At 47.9% G+C, this 21,846-nt stretch overlaps 1 protein-coding gene across 2 annotated transcripts in view; it reads right to left on the reverse strand.

The window, feature by feature from the left end:
- Window positions 1–21,722, reverse strand: part of ZFTA (zinc finger translocation associated) — a 52,795-nt gene extending 31,073 nt beyond the window's left edge. For both annotated transcript variants that reach the window (XM_063782991.1, XM_016921110.4), the window contains exon 1: window positions 21,142–21,722. The gene's annotated coding sequence lies outside the window, so the exon portion shown is untranslated. The remainder of the gene's footprint in view (window positions 1–21,141) is intronic.
- Between the last annotated feature and the right edge of the window lie 124 nt (window positions 21,723–21,846).

A 21,846-nucleotide genomic window follows, 5' to 3' on the forward strand; every position in this document is an offset into this window, starting at 1 on the left:
TGGCTCATGCCTGTAATCCCAGAACTTTGGGAGGCCGAGGCAGGTGAGGTCAGGAGTTCAAGACCAGCCTGGCTAACGTGGTGAAGCCCCGTCTATACTAAAAATACAAAAATTAGCCAGGTGTGGTGGCAGGCACCTGTAATCCCAGCTACTCAAGAAGCTGAGGCAGAGAATTCTTGAACCCAAGAGGTGGAGGTTGCCGTGAGCAGAGATTGTGCCACTGCACTCTAGCCTGGGTGACAGAGCAAGACTCTGTCTAAAAAAAAAGAGAAAAGAAAGAAAGAATAGTTTCTTGTAAAGACTAACTTCCTTCAAGCCTCTTTGCTTTGTGCTAATAACTCTTTGTTAAGCCCTATCCTATGCAGCTGTTAGACATAAGGGAATAAGTACATTCTATGTCCTTGTACTTTAACCAAGACATTTGTTCTGGACATGCTCAGGCATGTCCCAGCTCACAGCCTATGCCCCTTCCTTATTTGGGAATGTTATTACTTTTCTAAGTCCTTTCATAAGGAACTTCCTCTTTTCCTCTGTTCTCCATTGCTTTTACCTATTTAGAAAAGTTTTAAATTATTAGCCAATCGGGTTTTAGTTTAGATCATGCAGTCTGGCTCCAACTGATGGAGACCGGACACAGTAGCAGGGACAAACTGCATAAGGAATAAAAATTTTTTCCCTCCTTTGTTCAGGTGTGCTCTCACCAGTGTTCCATCTGCGAGGAGCACCCTTTCTGTAGAAATTAAAATTGCCTTGCTAAGAAAACTTTTTGTCTGAATGCTGATTTTTCCTTGCAGTACTGACGAACAAGTATTCTATTTCTAAATAAACATTTTATATATAACATTATTATTATTATTTGTTTTTCTCACTTTTTTTCTTTTTGAAGCAGAGTCCCCCTTTGCCGCCCAGGCTGGAGTGCAGTGGTGGGATCTTGGCTCACTGCAACCTCCGCCTCCCAGGTTCAAGTGATTCTCCAGCCTCAGCCTCCCCAGTAACTAGGACTACAAGCATGTGCCACTACTCTGGGCTAATTTTTGTATTTTTAGTAGAAACGGGTTTTCACTATGTTGGCCAGGCTAGTCTCAAACTCCTGACCTCAGATGATCCACCCACCTCAGCCTCCCAAAGTGCTGGGATTACAGGCATAAGCAATCATGCCCGGCCTTCACTTTGTCTTATGGTGCTGACCAATAGAACTTCTCATGGAACCTTTTATGATTATTCCAAAACTTATAAGGAAGTGTAATAACCAATGATAGTCAAGACTCTTCTGAATAAAAAAAGCAGAAAGGAAGACTTGTCCAACTAGGGATCAGAACTTACTAGGAAGCCATGGTACTTAATAACATGAGGTGCTGAGGCAGGAGAAGACAGATTAAGTAACCCAGACACAGACCCATGCTTTGTATGAAACGTTGATGTATGACAGACATGTTTTGTTAGGTCACTGGAGAAAGGAGGTATTGTTCAAAAATGGAGAGGGAAAACTTAGCTATCCTTATAAACAAAAGTTAAAATGGATCACTCCCTTATACCATATTACAACAGCAACTACACATGGATAAGGGTGTAAACATATATATGTATATATATATGTATTTTGAGACAGAGTCTTCTCACTCTGTCTCCCAGGCTGGAGTGCAGTGGCCCAATCTTGGCTCACTGCAACCTCTGCCTCCCAGGTTCAAGCAGTCCTCCAGACTCAGCCTCCTGAGAAGCTGAGACTACAGGCATGAGTCACCACACCTGGGTAATTTTTGTATTTTTTAGTAGAGACAGGGTTTCACCATGTTGGCCAGGCTGGTCTCGAACTCCTAACCTCAAGTGATCCACCCACCTTGGCCTCCCAAAGTGCTGGGATTACAGGCATGAGCTACCACACTTGGCCAGGGTGTAAATATTAAAACAAAACTTTAAAATTTAATAAAAAGGAGAGATGAATATTTTTAAAACATTGGAGTAGAGAAAATTTCCCTAGAAAAAATAGAAAAAGATGTCATTTCCTCCTTCTTTTTTTCTCCTTCTTCTCTCCTTCCCCTTTGTTAGGGCTGAGCTTTCCACTGGCCCATAAAGCAGAAGGAGGGGGCCCAGTATGTTCCAGTCAACCTGTGTGACTAGGACACAGGGAAGGAGTGGGATTGGGGAAGTGAGTAAGCACATTAAGGATGAAGGGAGTCAGACTTGCCACTGTAATATGTTACACATGGAAAGAGGGAAGGCTGGAATAAACCCTGCAGGGTTGGACTAGAATTGGAGTATTGGCTGTGATTGTGGTTTTTTAATATACATAGACATAGATGTCTATTACTTGTACCAAAAAGTAAGGATGTGTGCATAGAAGAATTGTGAAATGTCAAAAGAATACAGAAACCAGCTTGAAGGGGTTTTCATTGGCCTAATCTAGAAAAAATTGAACATTAAAATATATAGATTGGGCATCATGGCTCACGTGTGTAATCCCAACTCTTTGGGAGGCTGAAGCAGGAAGAACACTTGAGGCCAGGAGTTTGAGACCAGCCTGGGCAACATAGGGAGACCCCATCTCTACTAAAAGTAAAAATTAGCCAGGCATGGTGGTGTGTACCTATAATCCCACCAACTCAGAAGGCTGAGGTAAGAGGATCCCTTGAGCCCTGCAGTTCAGGTCTGCAGTGAGCTATGATTGCCACACTGCACTCCAGCCTGGGCAAAGAAGCAAGACCTGCCTCTAAAAAAAAATAATAATAATAACAATAATAATAATAAATGGCCGGGCGAGGTGGCTCATGCCTGTAATCCCAGCACTTTGGGAGGCCGAGGCAGGCAGATCACCTGATGTCGGGAGTTCGAGACCAGCCTGGCCAACATTGTGAAACCTCGTCTCTACTGAAAATACAAAAATTAGCCGGGCATAGTGGTGTATGCCTGTAATCCCAGCTACTCGGGAGGCTGAAGCAGGAAAATGGCTTGAACCCAGGAGGTGGAGGTTGCAGTAAGCGGAGATCCAGCCACTGCACTCCAGCCTGGGCAACAAAGTGAGACACCATCTCAAAAAAACAAAAAACAACCCCCCCCCCCACAAAAAAGATTACGCAAAAGGGCCAGGCACAGTGGCTCACCATTGTAATACCAGTGCTTTGGGAGGCCAAGGTGGGAGGATTGCTTGAGGCTGAGATCAAGACCAGCCTGGGCAATATAGAGAGACCCTGTCTCTACTCACCCCCCACAAAAAAAAAAAAAAAATGAGCAAAGGACTTGAATAGACATTTCTCTAAAGAAGATATACAAATGGCAAATAAGTACATGAAAAGATGCTCAACATCATTAGACATTAGGCAAATGCAAATTAAAACCACAATTGAAACCCTCCCAGGTTCAAGCGATTCTCCTGCCTAGCCTTCCAAGTAGCTAGGATTACAGGCGTGTGCCACCACACCCGGCTAATTTTTGTACTTTTAGTAGGGACAGGGTTTTACCATGTTGGCCAGGCTGGTCTCGAACTCCTGACCTCAAGTGATCTGCCAACCTCCGCTTCCCAAAATGTTGAGGTTACAGGCGTGAGCCACCACGCCCAGCCAATCAGGTGGTTCCTTCCTTCCTTCCTTTTTTTTTTTTTTTTTGTCAGAGTCTCACTCTGTCGCCCGTGTTGGAGTGCAGTGGTGTGAACTTGGCTCACTGCAACCTCCGCCTCCCGGGTTCAAGTGATTCTCATGCCTCACTCCACAAGTAGCTGGGATTACAGTCGCACGCCACCACGCCTGACTAATTTTTGTATTTTTACACCATGTTGGCCAGGCTGGTAAATTTGGTGATTTCTTAAGCGTATCTTGGGGGAAAAAAAAGTTTCTGAGAGCAGTAAGTATAAACGTGTGTCTAAAATGTGTGTCCTTTTATTTATTTATTTATTTTTTTGAGATGGAGTCTTGCTCTGTTGCCCAGGCTGGAGTGCAGTGGCGCAATCTCGGCTCACTGCAACCTCCGCCTCCCGGGTTCAAGCAATTCTCTACCTCAGCCTCCTGAGTAGCTGGGATTACAGGCGACTGCCACCACGCCTGGCTAATTTTTTGTATTTTTAGTAGAGACAGGGTTTCACCATCTTGGCCAGGCTGGTCTCGAACTCCTGACCTCGTGATCCACCTGCCTCGACCTCCCAAAGTGCTGGGATTACAGGTGTGAGCCACTGTGCCCGGCCTGGACTTATCTTTTCTAATAGTTATTATTTCTTTCTGTACTTCCTGGGGCCTTGGAGGTATCATAAATCCATACCTGCTTTTTTTTTTTTTTTTTTTTTTTTGAGACAGTGTTTTGCTCTTGTTGCTCAGGCTGGAATGCAATAGTGCGATCTCGGCTCACTGCAACCTCCGCCTACTGGGTTCAAGTGATTCTCCTGACTCAGCCTCTTGAGTAGCTGGGATTACAGGCACCCACCACCACGCCCAGGTAATGTTTTTTGTATTTTTAGTAGAGATGGGGTTTCACAATGTTGGCCAGGCTGGTCTTGAACTCCTGACCTCAGGTGATCCATCCACCTCAGCCTCCCAAAGTGCTGGGATTACAGGCGTGAGCCACCGTGCCCAGCCTTTTTTTGTTTTTTATTTTAGACAGTGTCAGTCTGTCACCCAGTCTGGTGTGCAGTGGCACCATCTCCCCTCACTGCAACCTCCACCTCCCAGGTTCAAGCGATTTTCCTGCCTCAGCCTCTCCAGTAGCTGGGATTACAAGCGCACACCACCACACCCAGATAATTTTTATATTTTTAGTAGACACGATGTTTCGCCATGTTGGCCAGGCTGGTCTCAAACTCCTGACCTCAAGTGATCTGCCTGCCTCGGCCTCCCAAAGTGCTGGGATTACAGGTGTGAGCCACCGCGCCTGGCCATTGCTCTGGGTTCTTGATGCCTGTCATCACCTGGAGCTTGCTGGGCTGGCAAGAAGTGAACATCAGTGCCCTGTTGGCTGAAGCCCAGGATACAGCTCTAGACAACAGGATATAGGAAGGAACCCAGAAGCAAAACCTCCTCCTGTGGAAAGGGGTGGAGTCTTCCTTAGGAAGAGAGAAGTCGCCTTCCTTAGAGACTAGGAAGGAAGTTCATGGACACATGCAGGGTGAACCTGAGGACCAGAAGAGGAGAAGAATCCATGAAGATGCCATCCTTGAGAAGATCAAGAGATGTACTGCTTTACTGCATGCTACAAGGGAATGAATGGCTAAGTGAGCCTGAATTGTAATTTCTGCCTCTTTTATAATGTAAATTCCTTCTGAAAATGCCATAATTCCATGTTTTCCAAGCGTTAGTGTTCATGGGAATCACCTATAGCAGTGGTCCCCAACCTTTTTGGCACCAGGGTCTGGCTTCATGGAAGACAATTTTTCCACAGACAGGGTTGGGGGGACGTAGGATGGGGGGACCGATGGCTTTGAGATGAAACTCTTCCACCTCAGATCATCAGGCATTAGATTCTCATAAAGAACATGCAACCTAGATCCCTCAAATGCACAGTTACAATAGGGTTCACGCTCCTGTGAGAATCTACTGCTACTGCTGATCTGAAAGGAGGCAAAGCTTAGGTGGTAATGGCTCACCCCCCCATCACCTGCTGTGTGCCCAGTGCCTAACAGGTGACGGACCCATACTGGTCTGCAGCCCTGGGTTCAGGGATCCCTGACCTCTATTTGTTGTAAACATAATTCCTAGAATCCTTCTATAGAGTCTGAATTAGTAGAAAAGGCAGACAGCTGTGGTTTATCCTGTTCAGCATCCTTCACCCTCTCTTTTGGAATACTTCTGGGAAACAAACTGGAGGACAAAATCCATAAGGACTTATTCATTAGCTCCCATCCCCATCAGTCAGTGATGGCCCCAAGGCATCGATTCTGCCACTTCTAGGATGCGCGTGTGCTAGCGCTGAGCAGGCAAGAGTCCCACACTGAGGTATCAGAGAAGCTCCAGGGCAAAAAGCAAGAGGCACCAGGTGTGGGCCAGGTGCAATCACACTGCACCCATGCCAAGGCAGCAGAGCCTGCATAGAACTGGCGGTAGCAGCTGTGGCTTGAAAAAGAGGCATGGGCTGGGCGCTGTGGCTCACGCCTGTAATCCCAGCACTTTGGGAGGCCGAGGCGGGCAGATCACCTGAGGTCAGGAGTTGGAGACCAGCCTGGCCAACATGTTGAAACCCTATCTCTACTAAAAATACAAAAAAAGTAGCCAGGCGTGGTTGTTCACGCCTGTAATCCCAGCTACTCGGGAGGCTGAGGCAGGAGAATCACTTGAACCCAGAAGGCGGAGGTTGCAGTGAGGCGAGATTGCGCCATTGCACTCCAGCCTGGGCAGCAAGAACGAAACTCTGTCTCATATCTCATTTTTTTTTTTTATTTTTTATTTTTTTCAGACAGAGTCTCACTCTGTTGCCCAGGTTGGAGTGCAGCAGCACGATCTCCGCTCACTGCAAGCTCCCCTTCCCAGGTTCAAGCGATTCTCCAGCCTCAGCTTCCCGAGTAGCTGGGACTACAGGCGCCCGCCACCACACCCGGCTAATTTTTTGTATTTTTAGTAGAGACGGGGTTTCACCGTGCTAGCCAGGATGGTCTCGATCTCCTGACCTTGTGATCCACCCGCCTTGGCCTCCCAAAGTGCTGGGATTACAGGCATGAGCCACCGCGCCTGGCACTGTCTCATATCTCATACACACACACACACACACACACACACACACACACACACACAAAGAGGTATGGCCAAGAGGATTTGAAGTAATGCCCAAGAGATTTCCCGTATGCTCCACTTCTTCCAGCTCTCAGCCCTGCATGGGCCCTCCATTAAGACCAATCCATCACAAGAAGATGTGTAGGACCAGCTATGTTCATTACCTTCCTCCGCTATTCCCCTTCTCAGTCTCTCTCACCTACACCCAACATTTTGTTTAATGGGTAAAGTGACCCAGAGGTAAGAAACAAAACCAAAAAAACCCCACCACCATTAAGTGACGGCACTAGTGGGGATTTGCACCCACTCAGTTCTTCTCTAGAATTTGTTTGGGTGTTTTTTTGTTTGTTTTTGATACGGAGTCTTGCTCAGTTGCCCAGGCTGGAGTGCAATAGCGGGATCTTGGCTCACTGCAACCTCCGCCTCCTGGGTTCAAGCGATTCTCTGGCCTCAGCCTCCCGAGTAGCAGGGATTACAGGCGCCTGCCACCATACCTGGCTAATTTTTATATTTTTAGTAGAGACAGGGTTTCACCATACTAGCCAGGCTGGTCTCAAACTCCCAAATTCAGGCAATCTGCCCACCTCGGCCTCCCAAAGTGCTGAGATTACAGGCATAAGCTACCACACCTGGCCTAGAATTGGGGCTTTTTTTTTTTTGAGATGGAGTCTCACTCTGTCGCCCAGGCTGGAGTGCAGTGGCGCAATCTCGGCTTACTGCAACCTCCTCCCCTCCAGGTTTAAGCAATTCTCTGCCTCAGCCTCAGGAGTAGCTGGGATTACAGGCGCGTGCCACCACGCCCGACTAATTTTTTGTATTTTTAGTAGAGACGGGGTTTCACCATCTTGGCCAGGCTGGTCTGGAACTCCTGACCTCATGATCCACCCACCTCGGCCTCCCAAAGTGCTGGGATTACAGGTGTGAGCCACCGCGCCTGGAGAGAATTGGGGCTTTTAACCACGCAGTGCTGAGAAAAATTTCAAGGTAAGTGGCATCTGGGTTCAGTGAGAAAGAATACCATAACTGATTAGAGTGTCTACCAAAGGAATTGGTAGATACAACACCAAGAGAACAAGTAACAAAAGAAAAACCAGACTGGGCGCGGTGGCTCACGACTGTAATCCCAGCATTTTGGAAGGCCAAGGCAGGAAGATCACCTGAGGTCAGGAGTTTGAGACCAGCCCAGCCAACATGGTGAAACCCTGTCTCTACTAAAAATACAAAAATTAGCTGGGTGTGGTGGCAGGCGCCTATAATCCTAGCTACTCGGGAGGCTGAGGCAGGAGAATCACTTGAACCCGGGAGGTGGAAGTTGCAGTGAGCCAAGATCACACCACTTAACTCCAGCCTGGGCGAAAGAGCGAAACTCCATCTCAAAAAAAGAAGAAAAAAAAAAAAACTAGATACACTGGAAATTGGACATCAAAATTAGAAACTTTTGTGCTGCAAATCATAGACAGTGAAAAGACAACCCATAGAATGGGAGAAAACATTTCCATATCATATATCTGATAAGGGTCTAATATCCAGAATATATAAAGAACTCTTACAACTTGATAATATAAAGACTAATAATCTAATTTTTTAAATGGGCAAAGGATTTCAACAGACGTTTCTCTAAAGATATACAAATGACCAAAAAAAAAAAGCACATGAAAGGTGTCTGATGTCATTAGTCAACAGGGAAATGCAAATCAAAACCACGGTGAGGTATCTCTGTGCCCCCACCAGGATGGCTGTAATATAAACAATGGACAATAACAAGTATTGACAAGGATGTGGAGAAATCGGATTTCTCTTACACTACTGGTGGGAACGTATGATGCGGCAGCTGTGGAAAAGAGTTTGGCAGTTCTCCAATAAGTTAAACAGAATTACCATATCACTCGGCAATCCCACTCGCAAGCATATACCCAGAATAACTGAAAAAACACATGTTCAAACAAAAACTTGTACATAAATGTTCATAGCAGCTCTATTCACAACAGCCAAAAAGTGGAAACAACCTGATGCCCATCACTGATGAATGGAAGTAAAAGATTATATATACATACTATCAAATATTATCCAGAAATAAAAAGAAATGAAGCCAGGCACAGTGGCTCACGCCTATAATCCCAACACTTAGGGTGGCTGAGGCGGGAGGATCACTTGAGCACAGGAAGTCAAGACTAGCCTGAGCAACACAGTGAGATCCCATGCTACAAAAAATTATTTTAAATTAGCCGGGCATGGTGGCGTGCACTTGCAGTCCTAGCTACCCAGGAAGCTGAGGTAGGAGGATCAACTGAGCCAAGGAAGTCCAGGCTGCAGTGATCTGTGATCACACCACTGTACCTCCAGGCTGAGCAACAGAGTGAGTCTCTGTCTCAAAAAAAGGAGAAAGAAAAGGAAAAAGAAGGAAGGAAGGAAAGGAGGGAGGGAGGGAGGAAGGGAAGGGAAAGAAAAAAGAAAAGGAGAAAAAGAAAAAGAAAGAAAGGGGCCGGGCAGGGTGGCTCACGCCTGTAATCCCAACACTTTGGGAGGGCGAGGTGGGCAGATCATCTGAGGTCAGCAGTTTGAGACCAGCTTGGCCAATATGGTGAAACCCCGTCTCTACTAAAAATACAAAAATTAGCTGGGTGTGGTGGTGGGGGCCTGTAATCCCAGCTACTCGGGAGGCTGAGGCAGGAGAATTGCTTGAACCCGGGATGTGGAGGTTGCAGTGAGCCACGATTGCGCCATTGCACTCCAGCCTGGGGACAAGAGCGAAACTCCATCAAAAAAAGAAAGACAGGAAAGAAAAAGAGAGAGAGAGAGAAAGAAGAGAAGAGAAAGAAAAGAAAGAGAGGGAGAGAAAGAAAGGAGGGAGGGATGTTGGGAAGGAGGGAAGGAAGGAATGAAGGAAGGAGGGAAGGAAGGAAGGGAAAGAAAGAAAGAGAGAGAGAGAAAGGAGGGGGGATGTTGGGAAGGAGTGAAGGAAGGAAGGAAATGAAGGAGGGAAGGAGGGAGGGAGGGAGGTTGGGAAGGAAGGAAGGAAATGAAGAACTGATACATGTTACAACGTGGATAGACCTAGAAAATATATTGCTAATTTAAAAATGCCAGTCACAAAATGCCCACATATTATATGATCCCATGTATACAGAAGGTCCAGAATACACAAATTTGTAGGGACAGAAAGTAGGTTAGTGGTTGCTTAGGGATTGGGGTCGAGGGAGAAGAGTGAGGAGTGACCACTAATGGGTATGAGATTCGTTTTAAGAGGGAGGAAAATATTCTAAAATAAGATTGCCGTGATAATTTCACAACCCTGTGAATATACTAAAAAACACTGATATGCTCATTAAGTGAACGAGGTATATGGGAATATAAATTCTATCTCAATAAAGCTGTTTTTTAAAACCTGAACGTCTCAGGCTGGGCATGGTGGCTCACGCCTGTAATCCTAGCACTTTGGGAGGCTGAGGCGGGCGGATCACGAGGTCAGGAGAGCGAGACCATTCTGACTAACTCGGTGAAACCCCACGTCTACTAAAAATACAAAAAATTAGCCAGGCGTGGTGGCGGGCGCCTGTAGTCCCAGCCACTCGGGAGGCTGAGGCAGGAGAATGGTGTGAATCCAGGAGGTGGAGCTTGCAGTGAGCTGAGATGGCGCCACTGCACTCCAGCCTGGGCGACAGAGCGAGACTCCACCTCAAAAAAATAAAATACAATACAATAAAATAAAAAATAAAACCTGAAAATCTCAAATTCTGGGAAACCTCTCAATGCTGGGCAAACCGGGAGGTCTCCCTGGCACCACTCTTATCTCCATAAAATTTATTTATGTATTTATCTATTTATTTAATTAATTTTTGAGACGGAGTCTCTCTCTGTCGCTCAGGCTGGAGTGCAGTGTCTCGATCTCGGCTTACTGCAACTTCCGCCTCCTGGGTTCAAGCAGTGACTCTCCTACCTCAGCCTCCTGAGTAGCTGGGATTACAGGTGCCTGCCACCACGCCCAGCTGATTTTTTTTACTTTTAGTAAAGACAGGGTTTCACCATGTTCGACACGCTGGTCTCGACCTCCTGACCTCAGGTGATCCGCCCACCTCGGTCTCCCAAAGTGCTGGGATTACGGGCATGAGCCACCACGCCAGGCCCATACTTTTTTTTTTTTTTTTTTTTTTTTGAGACGGAGTCTCATTCTATCACCCAAGCTGGAGTGCAGTGGTGTGATCTCAGCTCACTGCAACCTCTGCCTTCAGGGTTTTAAGCATTTCTCTCTGCCTCAGCCACCTGAGTAGCTGGGATTACAGGTGCTCACCACCACGCCCGGCTAATTTTTGTATTTTTAGTAGAGACAGGGTTTCATCATGTTGGCCAGGCTGGTCTTAAACTCCTGACCTCAGGTGATCCACCCACCTAGGCCTCCCAAAGTGCTGGGATTCCAGGTGTGAGCCACTGCACCCGGCCTGCCAGGCCCATAAAATTAAAAAAAAAAGGGGGGGGCGGGGGGGATTTGGGGAGAGAATGCAGTGTCTGGAGTATTAGTCAGCTTTTTGCTGTGGCAATGCTGTGTAACCAACAACCCTGGAACTTAGTCATTTACGGCAGCAAACATTTCTTTCTTATAGGTCTGTAGGTCAACTGTGGCTGCACTAGGCCAGCTGGGCTCAACTGTACTTGGCCCAGCTGTACTGTGAGTTAGGTTCCAGTCTACTCCAGGTGTCTCTCATTCCAGGACCCAAGCTGAAGAAGCAGCATATCCCTAGGGCATGCTCTTCTCAGATGGATGGCACACGCAATAGAAACCAAGCACACACCATACAATTACTACAACGCCTCAGCTAAGATTACTGCTTACTTCATGTCTGTTCACACCCCATTGGCCAAGGCAAGTCACATGGTCATGTCCACAGTCACAAGGGTGGGGAAACATTCACTGTCTCATTTGAGGCACTGAAAAGCAAGGTAATGGGGCTGGACATACAATCTAATTATAGGAGGGGGTGGGATAGCTGGAAACAATAAGCCAACCAACTCAGAACAAATGCTTGCCATTCTTGCTCTACGAGACCTTTAGGGAGCAGGTCAAGAAGGATTCATCAGGCCAGGCATGGTGACTCACGCCTGTAATCCTAGCACTTTGGGAAGCCGAGGTGGGAGGATCACTTGAGCTCAGCAGTTCAAGTGGCAGAACATGGCAGAACCCTGCCTCTACCAAAAAAATATAAAAATTAGCTGGACGTGGTGGGATGTGCCTGTAGTCCCAGCTACTAAGGGGGCTGAGGTGGGAGAATTGCTTGAGCCCAGGAGGTTGAGGCTGCAGTGAGCCATGTTCGTGCCACTGTACTCCAGCCTGAGTGACAGAGTGAGATAAACACACATAAAAAGATAAGAATCGATCTATTTTGTCTAATTCTGCTGCATTAGCATCTTGTGTTTTTTTGGTTTTGGGGGGTTTTTTTGAGATGGAGTTTTGCTCTTGTTGCCCAGGCTGGAGTGCAGTGGCATGATCTCGGCTCACCGCAACCTCCACCTCCTGGGTTCAAGCAATTCTCCTGCCTCAGCCTTCTGAGTAGCTGGGATTATAGGCACGCGCCACCATGCCCGGCTAATTCTTTGTATTTTTAGTAGAGACGGGGTTTCATCATGTTGGCTGGGCTGGTCTCAAACTCCTGACCTCAGGTGATCCACCCGCCTCGGGCCTCCCGAAGTGCAGGGATTACAGGCGTGATAGGGTCTTTTTTCTTTTTTCCAAGACGGAGTCTCGCTTTGTCGCCCAGGCTGGAGTGCAGTGGCACAATCTTGGCTAACTGCAACCTCTGCCTCCCAGGTTCAAGCGATTCTTCTGCCTCAGCCTCCCAAGTAGCTGGGATTACAGGCACCCACCACCACACCAGGTTAATTTTTGTATTTTTAGTAGAGACAGGGTTTCACCATGTTGGCCAGGCTGGTCTCGAACTCCTGACCTCAAGTGATCCGCCCATCTTGACTTCCCAAAGTGCTGGATCATGCCTGGCCAGGTCTTTTCTTAAAAAATAGAAATGACATTTTAAATTCTGATTATAAAAGCAAAAATATCAGATAATACAGGATACTTTAACAAAAAAGTAGGAACAGCTTCCAGGAATAATTCTATGCCCGCCAATCTGACTCACCTCATTTTATTACACCAATGTGCAGGGCAGAAAGTCATTTGGTGATACAAGGATGTAAACAGTGCCTAGCATTGAACACACACGTGGACAGAGGAGGAGAAACGAGGTTTGACATGTACAGAGCTAGAAGCTAGTCTGTGGGAATTAGTGGCCCATCTCCTGTCATGTGGAAAAAGACAGGCTGCAGGAAAGAGAGTATGGCTGATGTACACAAACAGAGGCAGAGACTGGGGGTGAAAAGAACGTCCTGGTAGCATTTATGTCCTGGGTCCGGTTATTCCTAAAGTCGGCCTGTATCCCTGCCCTTCCCACAATTGGGCATTCAGCCCTTCCTTCAGTTCCATGAGCCAATAAATCCCCCATTTTGTTCAAGCTAGTTTATTTATTTATTTATTTATTTATTTATTTATTGAGACAGTCGCCTAGGCTGGAGTGCAGTGGCACGATCTCGGCTCACTGCAACCTCCACTTCCCGGGTTCAAGCGATTCTCCTGCCTCAGCCTCCCGAGTAGCTGGGACTACAGGCGCCTGCCGCCACACCCAGCTAATTTTTGTATTTTTAGTAGAGACGGGGTTTTACCATGTTAGCCAGGATGGTCCCAAACTCCTGACCTTGTGATCTGCCCACCTCGGCCTCCCAAAGTGCTGGGGTTACAGGTGTCAGCCACTGCGCCCAGCCAATTTTTGTATTTTTAATAGAGATGAGGTTTTGTCTTGTTGTCCAGGCTGGTCTGGAACTCCTGACTTCAGGTGATCCACCCACCTCAGCCTCCCAAACTACTGGGATTACAGGCGTGAGCCATCACACCTGACCTTGAGCTAGTTTAGACTGAGAGTTCTGCAACAAGAACCCTAAAGTGTGGCCACCCAACTGGTGCTAACACCACAGATTCTGGGCTGATGCTGCAACTATAAAGATGGACAAAAACTGGTCCTGCAAACAAATAATTACAGCACGACGTGCCAAGTTTCATAACAGTGGGGTTCCAACGGATGTGGGGCCAAGAGATGGACTTCTGACCACACACAACAACTGAATAAAATTTCACCAAGGAGTGCTAAGTTTTAGGGGCTGAACTGATACCAACATTGCTGTTAGGTCATTACTTTTCTTCTTTTGGATGACTTTAGGATAAGCTGGCAATAGGATTACTGAGCTGAAGAGCATGGCTATATATTTATTATGGCTTTTGCTGAAGACCACTACTAAATGCCAAGCCAGTTAAGAGTGAAGCCCCCCTGCCCTTACCTAGGCTTCAGACAGCCCTCTCCTCACTTGGAGCTGGGTCTAGTCCACTTGCTACAGCAGCCCACCCATATTTCTTTTTCTTTTTCTTTTGAGACGGAGTCTTGCTCTGTCACCCAGGCTGGAGTGCAACGGTGCAATCTCGGCTCACTGCAACCTCCGCCTCCCAGGTTCCAGTGATTCTCCTGCCTCAGCCTCCCGAGTAGCCGGAACTACAGGTGCATGCCACCACCTGTAATTTTTGTATTTTTACAAAAATTAGCAGCCCGGCTAATTTTTGTATTTTTAGTAGAGATGAGGTTTCACCATATTGGCCAGGTTGCTCTCGAACTCCTGACCTCATGATCCGCCTGCCTCAGACTCCCAAAGTGCTGGGATTATAGGCATGAGCCACCACGCCCGGCCCCCATATTTCAATATCCCCACAGCTATTCCCACTTGAGGCAGTCCACTCGCTGTCTCAGCTTGTCACTGGGGTCCTAAAATGCTACCAACAATAAAAGCTGTGCCAAAAGGAAATGCTTCCTCCAGCTTGGGCCTCCAGCCTAGGGGACACCATGGGGAGTGGCCTGGAGCAACTATTTGCTGGGACAGAAGCCATTGGTTCTCCACTCTTCCTGTTTTCAGTCTGTCCTGCCCCGTCCTAGGAATCTCATGTCTCAAGGCCAAATTCGCTAAGTCAAAAGACGAGTTACAGACATAACTTAAATTAGTAAGGGTCTACCCTCTCTCCTCCACAGGAAGCTGTCTCAACAATTAAGATTCCTGGCTGGGCGCAGTAGCTCATGCCTGTAATTCCAGCACTTTGTGAGGCTAAGGTGGGAGGATCGTTTAAGCCCAGGAGTTTGAGACCAGCCTGGGCAACATAGGGAAACCCTGTCTCTATAAAAATACAAAATGGGGCCAGGCGCATTGGCTCACGCTTGTAATCCCAGTACTTTGGGAGGCCGAGGCAGGTGAATCACCAGGTCAGGAGTTCCAGACCAGCCTGGCCAACATGGTGAAACCTCATCTCTACGAAAAATACAAACAATTAGCCAGGCGCAGTGGCTCACGCCTGTAATCCCAGCACTTTGGGAGGCTGAGGTGGGTGGATCACAAGGTCAGGAGATCAAGACCATCCTGGCTAACACGGTGAAACCCCATCTCTACTAAAAATACAAAAAAATTAGCTAGGCGTGGTGGCGGGCGCCTGTAGTCCCAGCTACTCGGGAGGCTGAGGCAGGAGAATGGTGTGAACCCGGGAGGTGGAGCTTGCTGTGAGCCAAGATCACGTCACTGCACTCCAGCCTGGGCTACAGAGCAAGACTCTGTCTCAAAAAAAAAAAAAAATACAAACAATTAGCTGGGCATGGTAGCGCACACCTGTAATCCTAGCTACTCAGGAGGTTGGGGCAGGAGAACTGCTTGAACCCAGGAGGCAGAGGTTGCGGTGAGCAGAGATCGTGCCACTGCACTCTAGCCTGGGCGACAGAGCAAGACTCCGCCTCAAAAATATATATGTAATAATAACAATAAATTAAATAAATAAATTCCAATTCTTGGCCAGGTACAGTGACTCACACTTGTAATCCCAGCGCTTTGGGAGGCTGAGGCGGGAGGATCGCTTGAGCCCAGGAGTTCGAGGCTGTGGTGAGCTATGATTTCGCCACTGTACTCCAGCCTGGGTGACAGAGCCAGACTCTGCCTCTACAACAAACAAACAAACAAAAATTCGATTCCTGTATTTGGCACTTTCTATGTAGCTGTGTAGCTGGTGGAGGAGAATTCCTGGAATTCCTAATAACTCCACTGAAGATGGTCTGGAGTCTTCCCTCAGAGCTCAGCGCAGAGAAGGTTTGCTCAGCAGAGCAGGTATGCAAGGCAGAAGGCCTGGCTTTGCAGGCCGACCAATTCGCTTCTGTGACTTTCATGTTGTTTGATTTGGTTTCTTCATCTAAGCATTGCAGTGTTTAAGAGCAAGGACAGGGGATAGAGCTAGGGTTGGGTCCTGCCTTAGCAACTAGCCACATTTCATTAAATCCAGGACATCATGGTTTGCAAGATGAACCATTATTTTATGTATCCCCAAAGAAAAAAATACTGCCAAACTATGACAATGATCTCTTATCACTTGGAATTTTATTTTACGTTTATTAAAAGAGCTCTTTTGGCCAGACTCGGTGGCTCATGCATGTAATCCCATCACTGTGGGAGGCCGAGGTGGGTAGATTACTTGAAGTCAGGAGTTCAAGACCAGCCTGGCCAACATGATGAAACCTCGTCTGTACTAAAAATACAAAAATTAGCTGAGCATGGTGGCACATGCCTGTAATCCCAGCTACTCAGGAGGCTGAGACAGGAGAATCGCTTGAACCCGGGAGGTGGAAGTTGCAGTGAGCCAAGATAGCGCCACTGCACTCCAGCCTGGGCAACAGAGCAAGACTCTGTCTCAAAAAAAAAAAAAAATTAAAAGAGTTCTTTTAGGCCGGTGCAGTGGCTCATGCCTGTAATCCCAGCACTTTGGGAGACCAAGGCAGGCGGATCACTTGAGATCAGGAGTTCGAGATTAGCTTGGCCAACATGGTGAAACCCCATCTCTACTAAAAATACAAAAAATTAGCCAGGTGTGATGGCAGACGCCTGTAATCACAGGTACTCAGGAGGCTGAGGTGGGAGAATCACTGAAACCTGGGAGATGGAGGTTGCAGTGAGCTGAGATCGTGCCACTGTACTCCAGCCTGGGAGACAGAGTGAGACTCTGTCCCAACAACAACAACAAAAAGAGCTCTTTTAGACTTGCAGATTTTTTTTCTTTTTTTTTTTTGAGACAGAGTCTTGCCCTGTCACCGAGGCAGGAGTGCAGTAGCACAATCACAGATCACTGCAACCTCCAACTCCCAGATTCAAGCGATTCTCATGCCTCAGACATCAAGGTAGCTGGGATTACAGGGGCACGCCACCACACCAAGCTAATTTTTTTTTTTTTTTTTTGAGACAGAGTCTCACTCTGTCGCCCAGGCTGGAGTGTGGTGGCGTGAGATTGGCTCACTGCAAGCTCCACCTCCCAGGTTCATGCCATTCTCCTGCCTCAGCCTCCCAAGTAGCTGGGACTACAGGCGCCTGCCACCACGCCCAGCTAATTTTTTGTATTTTTAGTAGAGATGGGGTTTCACCGTGTTAGCCAGGATGGTCTCGATCTCCTGACCTCGTGATCCACCCACCTCGGCCTCCCAAAGTGCTGGGATTACAAGCATGAGCCACCACGCCCGGCCTTTTTTTTTTTTTGAGACAGAGTTTTGCTCTTGTGGCTCAGCCTGGAGTGCAATGGCCCAATCTCAGCTCACTGCAAGCTCCACCTCCTGGGTTCAAGTGATTCTCCTGCCTCAGCCTCCTGAGTAGCTGGGATTACAGGGGCCCGCCACCAGACCCGACTGATTTTTTGTACTTTTAATAGAGATGGGGTTTCACCATGTTAGCCAGGACGGTCTCGAACTCCTGACCTCAGGTGATTCCCCTGCCTCAGCCTCTCAAAGTGCTGGGATTAGAGACATGAGCCACTGTGCCTGGCAATTTTTTTTTTTTTTTTTTTTTTTTTTTGAGATGGAGTTTCCCTCTTGTTGCCCAGGCTGCAGTACAATGGCACAATCTCAGCTCACTGCAACCTGCGCCTCCTGGGTTCAGGCAATTCTCCTGCCTCTGCCTCCTGAGTAGCTGGGATTACAGGTGCCCGCCACCACACCCGACTAATTGTTTGCATTTTTAGTAGAGACAGAGTTTCACCATGTTGGCCACGCTGGTCTCGAACTCCGAATCTCAGGTGATCCAACCACGCCCAGCCATCCAGCTAATTTTTGTATTTTTTGTAGCAACTGGGTTTGGACATGTTAGCCAGGCTGGTTGCGAACTCCTGGCCTCAAGTGACCCACCTGCCTTGACCTCCCAAAGTGCTGGGATTATAGGTGTGAGCCACTGCACCTGGCCCTAGATTTGTTGATATTTTAACATAGGTTTTCATGATATATCACTCTTCATATACATGAAAATGTAGGCAAAATAAATTTGTTGGGGTTGTCAAAGCCCTGTGACCAAGGACCACCAGGAACACACTTGTAACCAAAATTAGGTTTAATTTGCTGCAGTGAAGGAGAATACATCCCAGGGAAACCCTCAAGGCACCCAAAGGAAACTCCTTAAATTTGGCCTCGTTCCCATAGTTCTATGGAAGAATTAGGGAAATGGAACTGGTTCAGGATTGAATGCTGTCAAGAAACAGGGGCAGTTCAGAAACTGGGTATCTTATTTTTTTTTTTTTTTTTTTTTGGAGATGGAGTCTCGCTCTGTCACCCAGGCTGGATTGCGGTGGCACAATCTCGACTCACTACAACCTCTGCCTCCCAGGTTCAAGTGATCAGCCCGCCTTGGCCTCCCAAAGTGCTGAGATTACAGGTGTAAGCCACCATGCCCAGCCTGGACTAGAGTAATTTTTGCTAAAGAGAAATAGCAATTGCTCCAAAAAAGGTGAAGTCAGGCCGGGCACAGTAGCGCACACCTACTTTCCAGCACGTTGGGAGGCTGAGGCAGGTGGATTGCTTGAGTCCAGCCTGGACAACATGGTGAAACCCCATCTCTAAAAAAAAAAAAAAAATTCTTTTTTTAAAAAAAGGCAAAGTCGGCCAGGAGCAGTGGCTCACACCTATAATCCCAGCACTTTGGGAGGCCGAGACAAGCGGATCACCTGAGGTCGGAGTTCGAGACCAGCCTGACCAACATGGAGAAACCCTGTCTCTACTAAAAATACAAAATTAGCCAGGTGTGATGGCGCATGCCTGTAATCCCAGCTACTTGGGAGGCTGAGGCAGGAGAATCTTGAACCTGGGAGGCGGAGGTTGTAGTGAGCTGAGATTGCGCCATTGCATCAGCCTGGGCAACAAGAACAAAACTCCGTTTAAAAAAAAAAAATAAAAGGCCGGAAGCAGTAGCTCGCGCCTGTAATCCTAGCACTTTGAGAAGCCGAGGCAGGAGGATCACAAGGTCAGGAGTTCAAGACCAGCCTGGACAAGATGGTGAAACCCTGACTCTACTAAAAATACAAAAATTAACCAAGTGTGGTGGCAGGCGCCTGTAATCCCAGCTGCTTGGGAGGCTGAGGCAGAGAATTGCTTGAGCCCGGGAGGCGGAGGTTGCAGTGAGCCAAGATTGCACCACTGCGCTCCAGGTTGGGTGACAGAGTGAGACTCCATCTCAAAAAAAAAAAAAAAAAAAAAGGCGAAGTCACTTTGTGGTCATGAAGTGGCTTCATCTATGTCTCATTCTAAACATAGCTTACCTTCTGCTGGTAACAACACAGTCTGAATGCCAGAAAAGCCATCTTTCACTTTCTTGATAGTCCTAAACTTCAGTCCTAAACTTCACGTTGATGTTGATTATAGAAAGCATCACCATTTGAGGGATATTAAAATGTGGGGGAAATATTCACTCTAGGTTGGATGAAATAAGATTCTTGCCATATTACCTTGGGCAAGTAATCTAACCCTTTAAGCTTCAACTTCTTGCTCTATAAGCTGAGAATAATATGACCTAAAAGAAATAATGTCTACTAATTGGGTGGTACAATACTGGGTGTATCACTCAAGATTCGACCAGGAAAATAGGAACCACTTTTTTTTGAGACAATCTAGCTCTGTCGCCCAGGCTGGAGTCAAGTGCAGCAGCATGATCTTGGCTCACTGCAACCTCCGCCTCCTGGGCTCAAGCAATCTTCCTGACTCAACCTCGTAAGTAGCTGGGATTACAGGCACACACCACCATGCCGGGCTAATTTCTTTTTTCTTTTTTGTTATGGTAGAGACGGGGTTTCACCATGTTGGCCAGGCTGGTCTCGAACTCCTGACCTCAAGTGATCCACCTGCCTTGGCCTCCCAAACTGCTGGGATTACAGTTGGGAGCCACTGCGCCCCGCCAGGAGGGAACCACTTTAAGTATTGAAAACAGAGAGAATGTAATGCAGGGTTTTGGTGACACGATTAACAGGGGTTAACAGGGAGGTCTGGAAAGCCCAGCAGGGGACAGAGAGAGGCAGTACAGAGACTGGCAAAAGCAAGAAGCTGCCTACAACTCCTAACCTGCAGGGACAAAAAGAGGAGGTGGACTGAGTAGAGCCCAGGGGCATGGATCATCCTACAGATGTTGGGACCACAGCTACCTATCCATGAGCTGGAGCCACAGAGAGGCCTCATCTGCTGCTGGAGATGTCACCTGAGCCTGAGCAAGAGAGAGAAAGAGAAGAAATACCATGGCTCTTTCTTTCCTCCTGCCTTCTCTTCTCCTGCCACTGCCTCCCATTGGCTAAACCGAGGCCTGAAGCCAGATGCTCTGGGAGCCTGAGAAACTGCCCCCTGCAAGACTCAGCCCACTGCAATACAGAGCAGAGCAGAGGGGCACGGAAGGGATCTGTAGCAAATGGTAGAGAATGACCATTCAGCAGAAATAGTTAAACAGGCTTGGTAATACCTTTGTTGTAAAACCTTTAAAATATTAGATACACTTGCACATAACAAAATAATTCCCTTAAAAATAGACTGCAAGGCCAGGCGCGGTGGCTCACGCCTGTAATCCCACTTTGGGAGGCCGAGGCAGGCGGATGATGAGGTCAAGAGATCAAGACCATCCTGGCCAACATGGTGAAACCCCGTCTCTACTAAAAATACAAAAATTAGCCGGGCATGGTGGCACGTGCCTGTAGTCCCAGCTACCCAGGAGGCTGAGGCGGGAGAATAGCTTGAACCTGGGAGGCGGAGGTTGTGGTGAGCCGAGATGGCGCCACTGCACTCCAGCCTGGTGACAGAGCGAGACTCTGTCTCAAAAAAAAAAAAAAAAAAAAAAAAATTTAAAAAATTTACTGCAATCCATATAGACTAGTTCACACCTCTTCTCACACCCCCATCCTACTACGCGATTCTGAATACTACTGTGTCTGGTCTGATATAACGACATTCGAAGATGGATTTTCAGTGTCAGACATTTTGCATTTTCTAAGCTGAAATCTCATGAGAGTTGCTATAGAAGAGGGAGATGCACATTCCATGTCACAGAAGTAAAAGCTCACCCAGAGTGTGGTTATAGGGCAGCAATGTCATGGCAACTGGACTCTGGTCTTGGGGCTCTCAAGGGATTGCTGTGTGTCCTTGGAGAGGGTCACAAAATCTCTGGACTCCCGTGCCAAAAATGGAAATCATACCCATCAGGGTGGTTTATGTCCGCTCACAGTCCACTCCGCTTCTCTTCTTTGCCTTCCCAGAAGGGTCCAAAATGGTTTTTGAAAGAAACGATGAGCCGGACTAAGAAAACAGATAATGTGCCCACGGCCACGGAGCTGGCAGATGAGAAGGAATTCGGTCTCTGCGTTTCCATACCAAGGCCCTTTCCACTCACCCACCGCTTCTCTTCCTGCCCGGGGCATCTGCTGGCGGAGGAAGGCTTGTCCACGGAAAGGCAAAAGCGACTCCCGATCAAAATCCGGGGGCACCTGGTAGCGCTCTCCACGCCAGCAGAAACGCCCAACTGACTTCTTAATGGAGGGAAACCCCGGGCTTGGCCCGCAGACTGAGGCGCCCGCGTTGCAGGTTTTGGGGGCCCCTCTGCCTCTGCGCACCGGGCGGCCCCGGGTCCCCTCGGCCCTTCCCGCCGCCTCCCGGGTCCAGGGTTTCTAACGGGGCCGCGTGCCCGGGGCGGGGCCACGCGCGATTGGCCGCGCGGCATTGGGGGCGGGTCCGCGGCTGGCCGGCCGGGCGGGCGCCGACAATGAGCCTCC

The sequence above is a fragment of the Pan troglodytes genome, chromosome 9 (assembly GCF_028858775.2).
Source record: "Pan troglodytes isolate AG18354 chromosome 9, NHGRI_mPanTro3-v2.0_pri, whole genome shotgun sequence".
Lineage (NCBI taxonomy): Eukaryota > Metazoa > Chordata > Mammalia > Primates > Hominidae > Pan > Pan troglodytes.